The sequence below is a fragment of the Fringilla coelebs genome, assembly GCF_963513975.1.
Source record: "Fringilla coelebs genome assembly, chromosome: 2".
Lineage (NCBI taxonomy): Eukaryota > Metazoa > Chordata > Aves > Passeriformes > Fringillidae > Fringilla > Fringilla coelebs.
In genome coordinates this window covers 96,339,845-96,358,662 of record NC_140029.1, presented here as the reverse complement: position 1 = coordinate 96,358,662, position 18,818 = coordinate 96,339,845, and positions in this window count along the sequence as shown.

The following is an 18,818-nucleotide window of genomic DNA, read 5'->3' as shown; positions in this document are numbered from 1 at the left end:
ATTTCAGTCTAAGAGCAACATGGAAAATATCAATATAAACAGCTCAAAATTGGCAAAGTTAATTCAAATTAAAATGAAGACTATAAAGAGATCTCTTGAAAATCTCAAATTTAAGAGGGGAGCGTTTAAGAGCTCTGCATGTCAAAAAAGACTATATATAAAAACCTCCAGTATAATGCCATTAAAAGCATCACAGAAATGTGTTTTGAAATTCTTGTGGATGGTATGATCTTTCTAATTGTCCAGACACAGGAAAAAACAGATTAGTAATGACAAAAGAAAGGACAAATCTGATTAAAATCTCAGCAATCCAAAGCAAACTTTGAAAAGCAAAAGAATTCAAGGAGCGAGTCAGTTTTTAATTGCTGGGAGTAATCTGCATAAGTGAGAATTTAAGACTAGGAGAAAACAATGCCACAAATTGACAACACACCAGCTGTGTTTGTAGGCTTAGCAGCCATGAAAAATATACAAGTAGGACTCTCCACCTCAAACTTTATTTCCATCTAACAGATGAACATACAACTGCAAACTGTCAGATACCCAGACAAATTTCACAGGCAAATCATTCAGAAATGCATCAGGTATAAGCAGAATGCATTTGCAACAAATTCTGTTGTTGTAAAAGTATCTGTCAGAGCTCAGTGTTTTCTTGTCTTTTTGTCTGCCACTGTAAGACACATAATAAAAAGTAAGTACAGACCCTTAAACCTGCTAGTTACCCTGCATTGAGTATTCTTCTGCATTGAGTAAATGCTGCTGTTTCCATGCACTCTTTGACCAGGAAATGAATTTAAAACAAGGAGGTAAGTTCATCTTCCTGTGCTGTCCAGGCCAGTTTGTCCTGCCATCACAGATAGCACTGAATCTCTCAGAATGGGATCTGTAGGTAGACTCCCTGCTGGCTCAGGGAAGAGCCAACACCCCCATTTACCCCACAAATGCCAGTGTCTCTTTCAGACCATGCAAGTCCTACAGATCCAGTGGAATATACTTCCTTCAAATGGGTTCCTGAAGGTCTGGCTTTTTCATAAGTCTCTGGCAGTGCAACTCAGAAAATCCAAATCAAATTTCCTCTTTCTTAACTCATTATAAATGCCAAAATCAAAACCATTGTAAAGTCCAATAGAAAGTATTCTTAATTCTAGCCAAGTGATAGGCTTTCCCCTCACCTTATCAAGTATGTGAAGTTCCTTTTTTACAAAAGGAGTTTTCATTTAAAAAAAAAAAAAAAAAAAAAGAAAGTCTTGAAGTTATTACTGCTTTAATCACAGTGCTTGGTTTTCAGTAAGGTCATAGTTTCTTTGTTACAATTTCTGGAGAACCATATGGCTCCAAAACGGAGACTGAAAGCGTGTTAGCATCTGTTGTCATTTATCCCGCTCTTAAGTTTCTTTTTACTGAAGTTGCTGCTGGCTTGCTTGGCGTGAAACTTCCTACTAACAGTACTCATCAGTGTTTTCAGCCAAATACTGAAGGTAGGGCACAGTTAACAGGCTTGGCATCTGAGTAATATTCTATGCTAAAAAGCAGAATGTAGCAAGTAATCTGGGGTCTATCTTCTTTTGTTTTCTCTCATGTAAGATCAGACATTAGTCGCTTTGTAGGAAAAACTACTCGTGTGCTTAAATTTCAAGGAACTTGCCATTTGGCATATATTTTTTTTCTCAGTATGACTTTTAAAGACCCATTTACATCACACTGCCTCTAGTTTTCCCTCAGCAACCCCACCTCTCAGATCTCACAGAACAAAATGCAAAACCAGGCAACAAAAACAATTTCATATGTGTTATACATGAACCAAAGAACATGTGTGTTGGACAGCTGTACTGCTGTACTTGCATGGAAATGCAGTAGATGCGTGACTAAAATCCTTAAGAAAAAGGACGGTCAGATAAAAAAACAGAGTACATGAAACAACATGGTCATGATACCATTGTGTCACTTTTAATACTTACCCTCCCATAAGATAAGATTGTCTACAAGGAGATTGTATTATTTTTTCTGGACATGTTAAACTAAGTAATTTAATAATATTACTCTTACTATCTGTGAACACAGGGCCACTGAACTTCTTCTCTAGAGTCTGTGAAAGGTGGAAAGGAAACATAGACAGTGAAAACCACCACAATCTCCATAAGAGCAGATTAAAAAAATCACTGTTGAAAATAATTGCTCGAAATGGTCCCAGATCACAAAAGCTAAATATCCACCCCTACCATGGTGTTTTGCAAAAAGCCTCTTCACACAATGCAAAATTAAGAGGTTTTATTTTTACTGAGATATTACAATCCTAACATTTTATTTTGAAAATAAAATCATGCCTTATTATCCTAAAATTGATACCCTTCGTTTCACTGTTTTAAAAACTATGAACTAGATTAAATGCAGTTTGCATTTAGTTTTGCAGACCATTGTATCTTACCAAAATAATCTAATTTCTAACATACCAAGCTGTTTCTCTTGGATATGCTGCTGTCAGTTTCCATTTCTCTTGAGTTTTGGGAGAATATTAAAATTTGCAAATATGAAACACAAATGCAAAGATAATTTTTATGGTTTACAGGAAACACATAACAAAGAATCTGAAAAAAACCCCGAACCCATGACCTGAATCATTGTCAGCTTTGTTGCAAGATTAAAATTTTTTTAATAATTAAGTTAAATTTCCAGATAAGTTGAAACTTAGAGTTAAAACAACATTAAACTGCTATTTCAAAATTATTCTCTTATTCTACCATATATGACAATCTGATTAATCTGGATGACCTTAATTAGCATTTTTTACAATATAAATATATATTTTTTAAGGAATATCCGAGCCCTTTTAAAATCCACCTCCAGTTGTGTGTGTGAAATGGCATGTAATAACAAACAAACAAATAAATAAGATGTGTTCTGTACAGCTGGCGTAAAGAGAATTATTCTCTTTATGAAAGTTATGCCATTGATAGCAGAGTTCCTCAGATTGTACATACAGAAGATATTAACAGGAGAGCAGTTGCCAGTGATTCTCACTCTAGCATAGATCTCTGTACTATTCTGAGAATACCTGGTGCAGCCTCAAAATTTTAAAAATTCTTAAATTCCCAGTGCAAACAAAGGAAAGCTCTGGACTGTGATTTTTTTTAATGCTTCACTCGATTACTGAACCTGTCCTGTCACCCTAGAGAACAAGAAAGCAAGATACCGAAGCTGAGAGAAGCCCGAAATCATCCATAAACCTTACCAAACCTGGGTTAGGATGCCAATTCTGTTTTGCTTGCAGAAGAGAACAGAGATCTGGTCTGATGATGAGTGCTGTATATTTTTGCAGCCTATTCTGTGAACAGAACATGTACTTAGTGGACATTGCTGGGGGCCACAAGGTGTGTCCTCCGATGTCTTAGAACACATCCCTGACCTGTGTGTGTACTGCAAAGCAGTATATTTAGTAGGCTGACTCCTCAGACAGCCACTGCAGCTCTTCAGCAATATGGTAAACTTGTGCATCAAGTTACAGAAACTCCCTTATCTGCTTGAGGCAAACACCTTACAGGAACACCTTATGTTTGCAAAGAACAAAGGAAGTTTCTCATGCTCAGTTTTCTCTTAACTGTGTGGCCTTACTGTGCAACTAAACCTAGAGAGTTCAGAAACTTCATAGCAAAAGCTCCTTCCATATTCTTTGGTGCAAGACAGGACTTTTGCAACATTGCGAGAAGAATTGAAGACTGATGCTCTTTAAAAAGCTGCATGCACTATATGAAATCTCTGTATGCCCATTTGCTGTTCACACGCAGCACTACTATCAGATTTAACCAGAGCAAATTGGAAAAGCCATTAGGCAATATAAAACAGTGACTACTGTTTGAAATAGAGCTTCACAAGTCCCTGAAAATGAACATACAATTATCAGGTTGTAAAAGAGGCTGAAATGCAATTGGTGTTGATATTTCTTCTAAGACGATAGGTTTAGAGAAGTGCTTAAATATGCATTTGCTGGAAGGATTCTAAGAGGAGATACCAGTGGAACAGAAGTCCCTCTTCTTTCCAATTTTTTTTTCTTATACTCCTCTACCTCCTCAAGAATACTTATAGCTGAGCTTGTAGACCAGATGCATACTTTTTCACTGTAAATATTAAAAACTTGCTAAGAAAATGTAAGTTCTTTACTAAACACAAACTGATTTTCCATTATAAAACTGATTAACGTATTAGCCAAGCTTCTTGGCAGATAAATATAATGGGATTACATACAAAGAGCTCTTCAACGATCCCCATTGATGCCATTTAATGAATGATATCAGGTCATTCAGCGATATTAGATTTTCACTTAATTTAGCAATTCTGATACATAAATCTCCAGCGTATCCCCTTCTGTGAATGCTGACAATGGATATAAAAGGTGGATTAGGAGTTCCTCTTTTCAGCTACAGCTTTGTGCCTTCCAGAATATTACTTTAAAGAGTGCAAAGTTTGTACCCTGTGCTCTGACCTTTCCTGTTGCAAGTGGTAATACATATTGCTGTTTCCACGTAGAAAAATAGAATAGAAAAATAGATTCCTAGAATATTCTGAGTTGGAAGGGACCCACAAGGATCATCAAAGTCCAGCTTTTGGTCCTGCACAGGACACCCCAAGAGTCACGCTATCTGCCTGAGAGCATTGCTCAAACACTTCTTGAGCTCTGGCAGGTTTGGTGCCATTACTACTTCCCTGGGGAGCCTGGTCCAGTGCCCAAACACTCTCTGGTTTAAGCACAGCTTCATATCATTCCCTCGTGTCCTATCACTGGTCACCAGTTCCTGCTTCTGCACTTCCCTCATGAGGAAGCTGTAGACCACAATAAGATCTCCCCTCAATCTTTTCCAGGCTGAACAAACCAAGTGACCTCAGCCACTCCTCAAATGACTTCCCCTCATTCCATCACCATGGATGGCCCAGATTAGAAAGGTGTGGAGATGACAACACTGGAGATCTGATGTGATCCCCTTGGCATGACTCTGAGCCCCAGTGTCCCCGAGACTGCTAGATTTCTGTCTCTCTGAGCTCTAACCCTAATGGAATCTTGGGGCAGCAGATAAGGTCCCTTTCACCATGTTTTTTTTCCTGGATTAGTAAAGCATGGAGACATTAATGTGGGTGTCCTGCCGTGATTCCCCGGCATGCCTTTTCCAGCCTCAAGTGTCCCCTGCCTGAATCCTTGCTAGTAGACATACACAATGTGAAATCAAACTTAGGGGAAAAATAAGGAAAAATACCAGAAATGCAGAGTGCTTAAGTTTCACATCTTGGTCTTGCCATCTGAACCCTGGTTGAAACCATAAAGATATTTGCCTCTGCACTCTAATTCGCTGCTCATCTGAAGATGCTTGAACCCAACAGTTGGTTTTGTTTTGGGTTTGTTTAGGGTTTTTTGAGATTGATTTTTAAAACAACAGTTTCTGTTCCACTTCAGCATACTACCTTGTATCCACTTTGTTCAGAATTCCCAAGCCAGAAATAAAAAGGGTGCAGAAACAACATACATTTTTATGGTTTTTACAAAATGAGATTTGAAGGCAGAATGGCATGTCAAAACATTCAAAGAGGAGAATGGCAGAGCTGGACTTTGAATCTGTCTTTCAGTATAATGTTCCTACACTTATACAAGTACCTCTGTCTTTCAGGTCTCTTTCCATATGCCTAACACTGATATTCCAAGAATCAGTCTCTGTGCATGTCCTACACACCTCTAACCATGCCCACCATGATGGAACTGCATAGATTGAAGTGTGTTGATGTCTGCACATGTAGTCAACTACCCATTTTTATCAAGGTAAAAAGGCAAGAGAACTTAAGATATGCAAAACTGCATTAGTATAGTCTATACACAATGTCTCCTCCAGGATATGAAGTGAATATAGTGTATTTTTTCTGATGGTAACAGCAGTGCTGTAAAGACCAGACAGTCCAGGTCTCCCTGTCTTCATCTGTACTGTGTGGAGAGTAGTGTAACTATACTTAGTCTGTGTATCCAGCAGCATCTTCCTGATGCCTTTATGGATCACAGACTAGAAAATCAGTGGCCTTTATAAACTCTTGAGCTACATATCCAATTTCAAAATTTTCATTTGCAAGTGAAAAAAACATATTCTGAAGTGATAAGCCACTGTTCTTGATGTTCTCAGCAGGCCACCCTGTAGAAGTCAATGAAGATAGTTGAATAGCCAGGCTCACTATTCCATTTTGTTCCTAGTTTATATGTGAACTGTTCTTATGTATCTCCTTTCCATGGCTGTGCTCTTTCCCCAGAATGACAACTACAGAAATGCTTCCCATGAAGTGTAATGGTGTACAAACAAAAGTCTCCACAGCACAAGGTGTATCTCCAAGGCATATCTTCCTACACCCTCACTTCAGGTCTGGCTTCTTTGGGCTGACAACCATGAACATCAATTGGCCGCCCAAATCCATTTTGTTTTGTCTGGTGCATCTCTCTAACACCACCACTTTGCGAAAAAACACACTTAAAAACTCAAATCTATACTTGTTACTGGTTTTTTTCCTGACACAGTGGACCCTTCCACTGCCACTAGTCAACAGAAAGATATTTCTTAAAAGCCTTTTCTTTTATACAAGACTTTTCCCCAAAAAAATTGTTTGAATTCATGTTCTATATCTTTTTTCTGAAACTTCTCTCTGGGCCACCCACTGCCCTCTAGACAGTGGCACCTGTCCAATAACATGCTGAGAAAACTTTACAAGCTCTGGCTTTTCCTCATCTGTAGCCTCCTCAATCCTATTCTTTCACCTACTAAAGCCTTTGGCAAAACTCCATATGACTTCAATGGAAGCAGAATCAGGTTGCTGATGGATAAATGCACTTCTAACATCAAATCCCCACAACAGATATAGAGTTGGTAACTGTGTTGGCCTTTTATTTTTCTCTGTTGTATTATAAGAATGTTGCAAAAAAATCATAACTGCATAATGCTGTACGTGCCTCTAACACTATTTTCTGAATCTTACACAAAGTACTTGGCTTCTTCCATTTTACTTCTTTTGATTTCAGGTTCACATTCCAACAACCACTTGCAGAATTAAAAAGGACTGACTATCTTGGCCAAATGAAAAAGTACATTCCTGTTATGACATCCAGCTGAGAATTTGAATAGGAAGCAATATACTCAAAAGGCATTCTGTGTCTTCCTCCAGCCCATCATGCCACCAATTTTGTGTTCTCTCAACACTCTCAGACTAAGCAGTTCCTTTACAAGATTAGCTTACTCCAAGATACTTTTTTACCTTAACCATTTGTTTGTAATGGTGGTTGCTGAATGCAACCTTACAAAGGCATGGGTGAAGAGAAAGGAAAAGGTTTGAATGCAATAAGCTGGCCTGAATGTCAGCCTAGAATCTGTGGTGAACTATTCTATGAATTACAGATTTATGAAGTGTCTCTTCATCCTTCGATTTCAGTGCATTGTTTGTTACTTTTGTTCACCTAGTTCTGTGTGGTTAATGTCTGGTGCTGATCTGCCCACCAGAAGTACCCTGCTGTAGCAGGGCCTTTCCAGTACACAGCTCTTTTCTGCAATTTCTCCCTCATCCTGCTGCCCCAGAAGATACTCCTGAGAAGACCAAACACAGCACTCCTTGCAGGAAAGACATTTATTTTGTTATGACTGGCAAACTTTGCTGAAAAGGGTAATAAAACTAGTCGTATAGGCTTAACACTGGATATAAGGAAAACAACCATCAAAGTGAGCATAAACCATGATAGTTAAGACTTGTGCTGTGAGCATCCATCAGACAGAGGGACTTGGGATCTGGGAGCTGTCTCTCCTCTCCTGTTATGGAGCTGGCCAGATAAACAGGGGAAGTTTGACTGCTGTGGTATGCCTTTAATTATACCAAAGTGCATTCATTATGGAGACAAAAATCAAGTTTACTTGCCAAAATGTAATTATGGAAAACCTAAAATATGATGGTAGGTAGACTGATATTGTTGTAGGCTCATTTAATCATATATAATTGTTTTATTTACCAGTGAATTCCGATGAAAGTACGATGTCAAATGTGCCCAATATTATGTAACCAATATTTATGAATTTGGAGTGCTGAGTAATTCTCACTGTTGGTTTTTATTAGCAACAGATCAGTCTGTGCTCTACCCATTTTCATCTTGGGCCAAAACTGTTTTCATCTATTGCTTGTCCAAAGGAACTGACAGTCTTCATTTAGTCAGTCAAACAAGATATCATTACCATTCCCTGCACAACTGCAACACTCAAGTATAGCTACATAAAGAAGAATGTGCTTTTTTATATATTGTCATAAGTCAAAGAGAAATAAAAGTACTTGTGTTTTATTATCTTTAATATAATTATTATCCTATAAGGCTTTTATCTTGCAAAATAATCTCTGTAAGGCGTTGTTTGGATTTTGAAACTAAGAGCTGAAAACCTGATCTGGAGCATAAAGCCCAGAACAAAACAACTGCCAAATTAAAACAAACAAACAAACAAACAAATTCCAAGATTTTACAAAAGTCCTTTTACAAAACATATTAGAAAAATTAGGGACCCTAGAGATTTTATGCACAAGAGCTCAGTAGTGGCTAACAAAGAATCCAAGAAGCCCATGTCTTTGTGACCCGGGTTAGTTTCACAGACAGCAAACTTAGCATCTCTACTAACTAAGCTTACCAAAACATGTGCTGGGATAACTGCCATAGACATACCATTGCATCACAAGAGTAGCAAAATCATACACGTCTCTGGCACTCCCACAATCTCTCTACCCTGTGCAGATGTCAGACCTGAGTTTCTTTTCTTGTTAATGCAAGCACAAACTGCCTTGGGTTTACCAATACCTCTTGCACATTTTGCACGCCTATTAACAGAGCAAGGTCTTATTAAAAAAAAAAAATCTCACCATAATTCTTCGTTGCTTTTTACATTGCACTATCCTTGTCCCACCAGAGACCCAGAAAGAATCTTACTCTACAGTCATAACAGGAACAAATACAATTGCCCTTTATCAGGATTTTTCCTATAAGGGAAGATCTTCTTTCATATATTCTTTGACATCCAAGCAAAACTTCTAGCTGCTTTAAGCAGCCCAGGACCTCACCCTTGTTTTTGGAAAGAGTACCAGTGCTGCTGAGAGACTACAAAGAAGTTCTAACCAACAAATACAAAAGAGAGAGTGAGAGAGAAAGAGCAGCTTGAGAAAACATGTGCTACAGCATTTGAAACCAGAAGTATTTTCTCATGACAGAAGGGCACCAGCCACACTGTGGCACTCAAGCAAAATCAATAGCAGTGCCAAATGATATGGGATAATGAAGAACAGGAACTTGGGGTTTCTTGTGCTGCAAAATGGGGTAAGGGTTTCCAAAACAAATGTTTTGAAGGCACAAATGCCCATGCAAACCACTGATACTCTGCATGCTGAGTGATAAATAACCATATGAGAATTTGTTGTGCAGTGTTTATTTCTCTACAAGATTTTTTATATTATAGCCAAAACCTAAATTCAGATACTTAAAATTTCCTTTAGAACTGGATAACTGGTTCCACAATACTGCACTCAGAGTGCCTTAGGATTGGTTATTAATCAAGCGCAACATTATTTAAGTGCCCTCACAGACTCCAAGAGGAATCAGGAATGGAAAAGTCATTTTGACTTTAATCCTTTGAGTCCCTCTTCATGCTTTTTTTTTTTTTTTTTTTTTTGGTTTAACCTCCAGAAAGACAGAAATTATGGCAGAGATTGTTATTCAAGAAAAAGGCAAACATCCTGAACAATACAGGAGTTAGTGTGGTGAAATCACACTGTTGTATTTGCATATTTCTAAAGCATTTTACAGCAAAGCTGCTATCTATGAAATACAAAAGGGGATTTTACACAGTCACAGCTCTGTAAAGAACATTTTGCTCATACAAATATCACTCCATGACATCCCAAAGGGTAAATGAATGACAGGATAAGGGAAAGAAACAGCTGGACATCATATGGTGAGATGCAAAACGGCTGAACCACACTACTGAAAACATAAAGTCATTTCAACAGAACTATGTCCTATCAACCTTTAAACCTCTTCCAGACACAAAGGAAATCAATAACATTATAAACCACAAAACTGAAAAGCACAAACCACACTCCTTGCAGTATTTTGATACTCAAGAAGTTAATGACAAACTGTTTAATGTAAAATGGTGTCACCATTAATGATGTTGGCATGACTTAAATAACTCGTACAGTCCAATGATGAGCTTCAAGGAGAACTAAGAAATAGATATTAGCACTCAGGAAAACATGGGAGAAGTATGAATACTTGCTAGCCCCGGAATGCTAAGAAATTGGCTCCTCAGTTACTGTAGTTTGCAAAGTGACTGCAACACCTCATTGTTGAGTGGTGTTGCAGTTAGACCTGCAGAGAGGTGTGTGAGAAAGGAAAACCAGAACCAACAAAGGACCCAAGTTTATAAACAGTGAGTAAAACAGCAATGGTAATGGCTTCCAGCATGATTTAATCAGCCTGCACAAACAAAAGAGGCCAAATATTGCTCCTTGTTCAGATGTATTAACTATTCACAAAGGACCATGAATTCAACTAAATTAGCATTTTTTGTTGGTTCACAGGTTGTAAGAGACCTTCCGTGCCATGAAACAGGTTAGGCAAACTAAGGATGACCCATAATCTGGTCACAGCAAATTTGGAACAGCTACTGTTTTATACATTTTCATTCCTCCTACCATGATGACTGCCCAAGTGGCATGGTTTCCTTTTACTGCTTTCACAGATAACCCCATTTCCAAACAAGTATGTTTGAAAGTGGGATCTGTATACTTCTGGCGAGAACTTTGATACACATGTATGTTTGTAATTTGTGATGTTGTTCAGCACTCTCCACACTAAATTCCTTGGTTTGTACAAGTAGTGTTGGAATACTAAAAGAGGGCATTATGACCTCAGTGTAAAACTGTGTTTTGTTTAAAAATATATTAAAATATTTTTATCGGCCTACTTCTGCTTCTAATGAAATTTGGTTCAACTGGAATTGGTTGGAACAACAAAATTAGAACTCCTCTTACCAAAATATTTAAATGTCCTCTAATCTGTCTTTTCCAAATTCTTCTGTGTTGTGCTTTAATCTCTCAGGAAATAAAAGCTTACACAAAATGTCACCAAAATGGATTTATGAACAGAGTTGTGATTGTTCACCGTTTTACTTTGTTAAGAGAATGACCCCATGTCAGAAAAACATGGTGGTTTTCAGCATCACATAAAATAACTTCACTTTTTAAGACACAGTCTGCTTAATTTCACTTTGACTACTTAGTAATAAAATATCTAGAAAGAAGGAGAAATAGATCCTTTTAAAATTTAGCACCATGTTCTACAGTCATGATATAAAACATTAATAGGAATGATGCTGCATATTATATAGTATAGCGTGGCTTTTTTCTTGGAGGAAAATGAAATAACAAGTTTACGGGACACAGAAATTTTATGGGAATGATGAACTTCTATAAACAACTCAAAATCAAGTATTAGCTCTCTGTACATAGCTGTGAAATTATTACTGAATGCTGTTGCTGGGTGTATCTTCTTCCATTCAAATTTAAAGATCAAACCAGTAGAAATGAGCAAATAATTATTTTTTGTTTGACAGAAAATTCTGAAAATATTAGACTGAACCAATTCTTGTTTGCTTTTCTCGCTTTAGAGGAAAACTGGGGAAAATAAGCATTTTCCTGCACACTCAACATTTGATTTGAGCATTAACAGAACATTACATTCTGCAACAGTTGTACAAAAAGTGAAGAAAAAGCCAAAGGGAGAATCAAAAGGAGAATTTTTTTATCTCAATACTCCTTTTTTTATCTCCCCGCGCCAAAACCTTTTCACTTACTTTGTCCACATTTCCTCAAGTCTAGCCATTCATCTCCACTTATCTGTTCTCTTTAAATGCCAAAATGTTAGTTTGACTTACAAAAACCCCCATCATTTTTTCACATTGGTCAGGAATAGATAATTCAATTTGGATCTGATTTTCTAAATATTCAGCTACTGAACCAAAAAACAGTTGTAAGCACAATACTCAGCAGAGGAAATCTGGGCTGAAGTTCGTAACTTTATTTGATGGAACACTTGACTTGGTGAGAGCTTACATTGGGAAGATGCATGCACTACAAATGCATACACACTATATCTGATGAAGAGTGGAAAGACCATCTACAAAGAATAACAAAATATTTCCATTTTCAACTCTGAAGTCTTACATTTGAATCTTAATCTAAGAGAAATGTTTCCCATTTAGACAGGAGAATGCTCTTGGACTGATAAGGACAAAAGCTAGTTTCCTAAGTGACCAAAGCTGAACTCACAGCTGTACTATTCAAAGTCTATATTTTCTTTAACTGATTTTATAATCTCACAGGTTATAAATCAACATGCATTTGGCAGTCTGGCTTTATGCAGGTTGAGTTTAATATGCTGGCATGCTCTATTTGACTCAGGAGTTAAGATAATTTGTAACACAGCTCCAAATTCAAACAATTTTCCTTCCTTATCAAATCAGAGCATGTTTTAAAAAATCTGCTTACCAGGTTTAAAAGGTCAGCTTGTCTCGGTTAGTCAACTTGACTAACCTTATTACTGTCTCCCCTAGAGTTCAGATTTTGTTCACACTCCTGTCATGAGTATTAGCAGGATATGATGTAAAGGCTTCACTCCTATGAACTTACAGAGTCTCTGGAAAGGGCAAAAAAAACTTATATCTTAAAACTGGAGACTAGCTCGAAGACAGAAAATGAAATGCTGAAATATGCTATAGCAAAGGATGTAAAGCTAAACCAGCTGTATTTGATACCCTTTTTGCACCAATGTCCTATACATGTAATGCCGCTCTTTATGAACTTTCTGTTATCAAAACTCGATTCATTTTTTTATCAGCAGAGGCATATTTTCAAGGGTCTGGGTACTATTCTGCCTGTGTCTCCCAAATGAACTTCAGATTTCTGCTACCATCCAGTAGCATTTCTACAACCTACTCCATGAAAACAACCCATGTTCCATTCTTACCTCAGTCAAAAAGTAAGATGCCTGACCCTATTTCCTTCTAAGCTATTTGTTTTTCTGTCTAGAGCTTTTTTTCTCCAGGGAAGACTTTCTTCTGGCACTGCTTCACTTACTCCAGCTTCACGCCAATATCGAGCTGAATACTGAGTTCAGCTCCCTGTCACCACTGTCAGAGAAGTCCAGGGGAAAGCTCCTGCCCATGTTCAGCCTATTTCCTCCCTGGGAAATATCCATTTGCCTTGGGGCACTTGTCTTCCAAGCACTGGCAGTCTGATGACTCCAGGCAGTCTCATTCTGTAATCAGCCACTACTTCTTTGGGCTTTCTGACTGCAGTAGTCCTCTCCCTGTCTAAACATTTGATATGATAAACAACGGAGAAAATGAAAATTTTAAAAAAAGACAAGGGTCTTCTCAAAAGAAAGGGGGGGATATTATCAAAATGTGTAAATAGTGGAGGAGGGGAGTAAAAAGATAAAGCCAGCCTTCTCAGCAGGATGCACGGACAGAGTTAGAGGCAATGGGAACAAAGTGAAATACAGAAAGCTCCATTTAGATGGAAGACAAATATTTTCTTTTACTTTAAGGCTGGGCAGACATTGGAAAAGATGCCCAAAGAGGTTGTGGAATTTTCATCCTTGGGTATGTCAAGACCCAACTGGATATGGTTCTAAGCAGCCTGCTTTGAACATGCAGACTGAATTAGAGACTCCAGAGAGCTCTGTGTCTCTCTGGGATTCAGTGACAAAGATGTGTAGGACTTAATGCAGGTGCACAGAAGGAAATATGAGGTCCAGAATAAGAAGAAATGAAAATACAGATTTAAATTATGTGGAGTGGAGGAAAAAAAATACAGTTTAGGAAGCTGGAGTGGAAAACAGGCAACATAGAGGAAAGAATGAAGAAAAGCATGGTACAACATCCTACCAGGCAAATCTAGAAACTCAAGTTACCAATAGTAATTTAAATATCTAAGCCAGCATTCTTGCTAAACAGGCATCTTGACCTGGTGGGATTGCAAATCTTTGCTTGGGCACTTCTTAGCCTAGCAATCAGTGGGTGAGAACCCAAACATTGGTTAAGTAGATGCTAAGAAACACACTAAACTAATTTATTTGTGTGAAATATCTGTGAACACAGAAGGAATGCCAAATTGTTAAAAGTGACCCTTCCCTCTCAAGCTCCTTCTTGAAGTATTTACTATTAATTAACTTTCTTTTTCTGATTCCCACATTGTGCTGCTAGAGATTTGTCTAAGTTTTGAAGTTCTGTCACAGAGCTCCCATTAGCCATCACCAATCCAACCTTCACCAACTTCCCTTCCCTCCCCAACAGTTTATGAAAGTCAGAGCAGTCCAGGAAAAGGGTGATATGTAAACAAATGAGGAAAAGGGGATAGTGCAGACAGTGAAATTAGAGCAGCAATGCATGAGCTAGCAGCTGGGGTAACAGAGGAGTGGAAGAGTTTCCAAGGCATTAGAGGGAGCTGACAAGGGAGCAAGAGGTAAAACTAGATCATCAGGTACTAGATGATCACTGTATTTCCCAGATCCAGGCAGGCCTGGATTTTGATTTTTTTTTTCTCTTTGATACAGCCAATATTGATTTTTCTGTCTTCTAGTGAGTATTTATTTAACTCAAAAAGCAGTTATATGGGAACAATTTCCACTCTGTTCCAAATCAGCAGGACCATAATGGCAGGTGGTTGCAACGATGGGCTGAGAAGCATGGAAAGAATAAGAGGCAGCACCTTGCCTGGGTGAAATATTGTTTCTACTTTTTCATTTCCTTTCATATTGAATGTGTTTTTTAAGGGCACACTCATGGCGATGTGCTTTAGTAATTAAAAAACAGTCAGTCTAAAGCACAATTAATAGGTTTCTGAGGGGCTAATATCAGTATGTCCCTCTAAACCTCACTTGGAAGGAAACTCTGAACATGTGCACTGAAAGAAAAGCATAGAGCATATTATTTTCTGCTTTATGTACCCTTTTAGCAATATAGATGGTCCTGAAGAAGTGCTTACTCAGTGTCTATTTAACATCTGACTACAGTATACAAAATTAGACTCTGGTTTCTACTTAGCCAACATTCAGATAAGTTGTACACAACATAAAAGAGCAAGGCTGGCTTCATAGCATTTTTCCTTTCTTGGTATCAGAGACCTCTTGGAGGGAGGGCAATGTCACAATCCCGCTTTAAAGGGAGAAAAAACAAGGCAGATAAAAGCTGAGTATTGACTCTAAAATCAAAGAGCAGGCCAGGGCTAGAGTAAGCACCAGGACCCAGATCTCCTGACTCCCAGGCTGCACCCTCACACATTTTCTTTGTTAGCTTAAATCTGTGAACTTCCCTACATAGGTTGCCAAGAACCACTCAGGGTTTGTAAGCTTTTAATAGGTTAATTAGCACCAAAAGCATTTTTTCTTCTGTGGTCTAGACATAGAAATATCCAGATTTTGTTTCCCTTGAAAGGCAGCCCATCCTGGAATCTGCACTCGATCATCTATTTCCATGTTTTTCCAGGGCCAGATGGGGCTAAATATGATTTGAAGATTTTTTTTTTCCCTTTCCTTTCTATAATGTTTCTTGTAATTTCTTTCACTGACTACCAGCTTGTTTGTTTTGTTTTGAGGATGGTGCCAACTGTAAAATAAAAAATGCAATTTCCAAGGTAGAGAAATTAGAGGATGATGGACTAGCTGTTGCCAAGAAAAAATAATTTCTGGACCTAACAAATAAGTCTGAAAATAAAGAAGGGATTATTAATTGTTACATAATTTCAATAGGACAAAAGCAGAGGGATCCTTCAAGAGACTGCCCTATTTTTTTTTAACACTCTAGAGACTATGGACCATATTGTTCAATTAGGCATGCAGCTCTAAGTATGTTCTTCCTACTCCAGTTGAATTACCTGAGATATATCTGGTGTGATGAAACACAATCTCCTTTTTACCAGGCTCTTCTATGTGTACATGCTTGCAGGCAAGTACTGTATTATATGTCTGGACCTCAGCCAGGCACCATGGAATCAGGTTTGAATTTTCCCAGAGGGCAGGGGCTTCCTGTTTTTGGGGTTTTGCCTCCAAAGTTAGTGATCCAAGTCCACATACTTCAAAATGTGTTTAAGTACCAACTCTAATCTAGTTGGTATTATTCTATTTATTTATGTCACTATTATTCTATTTATATCTCAATACTTTTATTCTAAATTGGAAATACAAATTTTAAGCACATTCCTGAAGTAGTTTTGCTGGTATACATACACTAAATACATAACAGCCAGTTTGAAAAAAAGATGTCACTGGCAGTCATTTGTGATTAGCTGTGCAAATCTTTTCCTTGTGTTCCCATTAGATAAAATGTTCCAATCTATACTTCTAAACTGTGTATGTCACACCACACAACTTCATGTTCTCTTCTTCCTACATTGCATGTCACCACCTGCTATAAAGTGATGTACTCCACTAGTTTAATTTCTTTTAGTCACAGACACACTGTCAAATACCTCCTACCTGTCATTTTACCAGCACATAGGAAAGTACAAGTCAGGAGAATGTCAGAGGTGCTTGACCAAGACAATGGCACAGAGCAGGGGTGTGTTTATTTTTTAAAATCAGCTGTGCACTTGTTGACACAAATTGAAGTCTGGATTTATTAATACGATTTTGTCCATTTGTGTGTCAAACCTGGATAAAATAAGCACTGCCAGAAAAAAATTACTTTCATGTACTACAATATGAATGTACAGTATTAAGACTCCCTGTGGACACAAGGGCCTTGGGAACTTCACTCACATCTATCGGAGATAAATACCATATTGTCTTCCTATCAAGATCAAGTTTATGAATGCTGATATACAATAGTGACATTTAAATCCTTTAAAGGTCTTGAGTGGTAAAGCAAGTATCAATATGATCAATTTTTATTTATTAAATTATTGGGTTTTTTAAATGAAAACTTACTATTTTAGCACTAAAATAGTAAGATAAATGTTTAGAAATTTAGATAATTTTAGCCTTCAGGATCTGCCAAGGCTTAATTCCAGTTCTTTGCTAGTGTTACTGCCACGACTACAGTGGTGTAAAGCTGTAGCAATGAAGTACCAAATGAAAGCCAAAAAGCCAAAGGAGTTATCCAACAGAGAAAAGCATTTAATTTTATGGTTCTGCATCCCAATCTCATTTGTAAAAACAACCCCCAACTACTTCCCTTATGATTCCTTTCTAGTCAGACTTCCAGTCCATCCTATTAAAAAATAAATGAATAAATAACAATGTAATGGTCAAAGACCACCTAGAAATGACAAATATTTTATATAACATTTTTCACATCCTTGACTGTTGTCAGTGTGATCCATATGTAAGCCAGGAAACCTGGATAATAAATTAGGTTTTCAGCTGGACTGATCTTGATGATTTCACATATCTTTGTACTTCCCTGTCTGTGTAATGCCACTGGGCCACTTCTAGCCGGATAGCAAGATAGGACCAGGGTTCCTCAGGCGAGCAGTCTCGGGCTGGGTAGCTCAGCCTTCCGGAGGCCAAGTGTCCAAACCCTAAGTGCTGTCTTAGCCTGGCACCTTAGCAAGCTTAGTGATTCTCAGCTCTTAGTGATTTTCAGCTCTTTTATAATTTCAGCTCTTTGCTTGCTAAGATGCTGGCCTCAGTGGCTTCCACAAAGCAGACGGAGAGAGAGGAGAAGGCAGCCTCGGAGATTCCACGATGGTTTATTTGCAGGTTTCGTGAAGGGTTCCGACAAGCAGCTCTTCTACCAGAATGGGCCAGGATGGCTACTTAAATAGGGTTAGGGGGGATTGGGAACTGACCAATTGTAAGGGTTAGGGAAAACTAGCCTATAGGGTCACAGAGAGATAAGCTAGGTGAGAGGACCTAAGTGAAGACTCCAGGCTTAGCTATTCTGACTCAGCATTCCTTATCTCAGGCTTACATCCTCCATGGGGCCTTAGCCATCTCAGTGTCCGCTACAACTGTCATATTTTTCCTTCCTATGTTTTATTTACTGAGATTGCATTTCCATAGGCAAGAACACACCACACTTAGCATACTGGGCTCCAGTCTCATTGGTGAGCATTGGCTGCTGGATTGGTAAAGCCTGGATTAGGGCTTCACTAGCAGGTTCACCTTCCCACCCTATCTGAGCTGGTGTGGATGAGCAAGAGACATAGTCAGGCAAGGGCATATCTTCAACACAGCTCAGACAGAACTGAGGGCAAACCCCTCTGCTTAGGAGCAGCTCCTGAGACAAGCAGCCAAGAGCTCCTCAGAGCTTCTCTTGGATTCAAGGCCAGCTGTGGACACTACACAAGGGAAGAGGAGGAAGGGGAAGGGGAAGGGGAAGGGGAAGGGGAAGGGGAAGGGGAAGGGGAAGGGGAAGGGGAAGGGGGAGAGGGAGAGGGAGAGGGAGAGGAAGAGGAAGAGGAAGAGGAAGAGGAAGAGGAAGAGGAAGAGGAAGAGGAAGAGGAAGAGGAAGAGGAAGAGGAAGAGGAAGAGGAAGAGGGCCTGTTGCCACGCTACAGGTAATGGTCCAGAGCTTGTTCAGGGTTGGCCTGGGAAGAAGAGGTGTGACCCACGTCAAATTGCCCAAGTGACTGCTGAAAAGCAGGAGATACTGCTCCTGCAAAAACTGGGACATAAGAGATTTAGCAGAAGCACATGCTGCCCTGCATATCCCATCACCTCCTCTATCATCCTCAGAAGTCTGTAAACCTCTCAGGGCGTTAGCATGGCCAAAACATGCAGC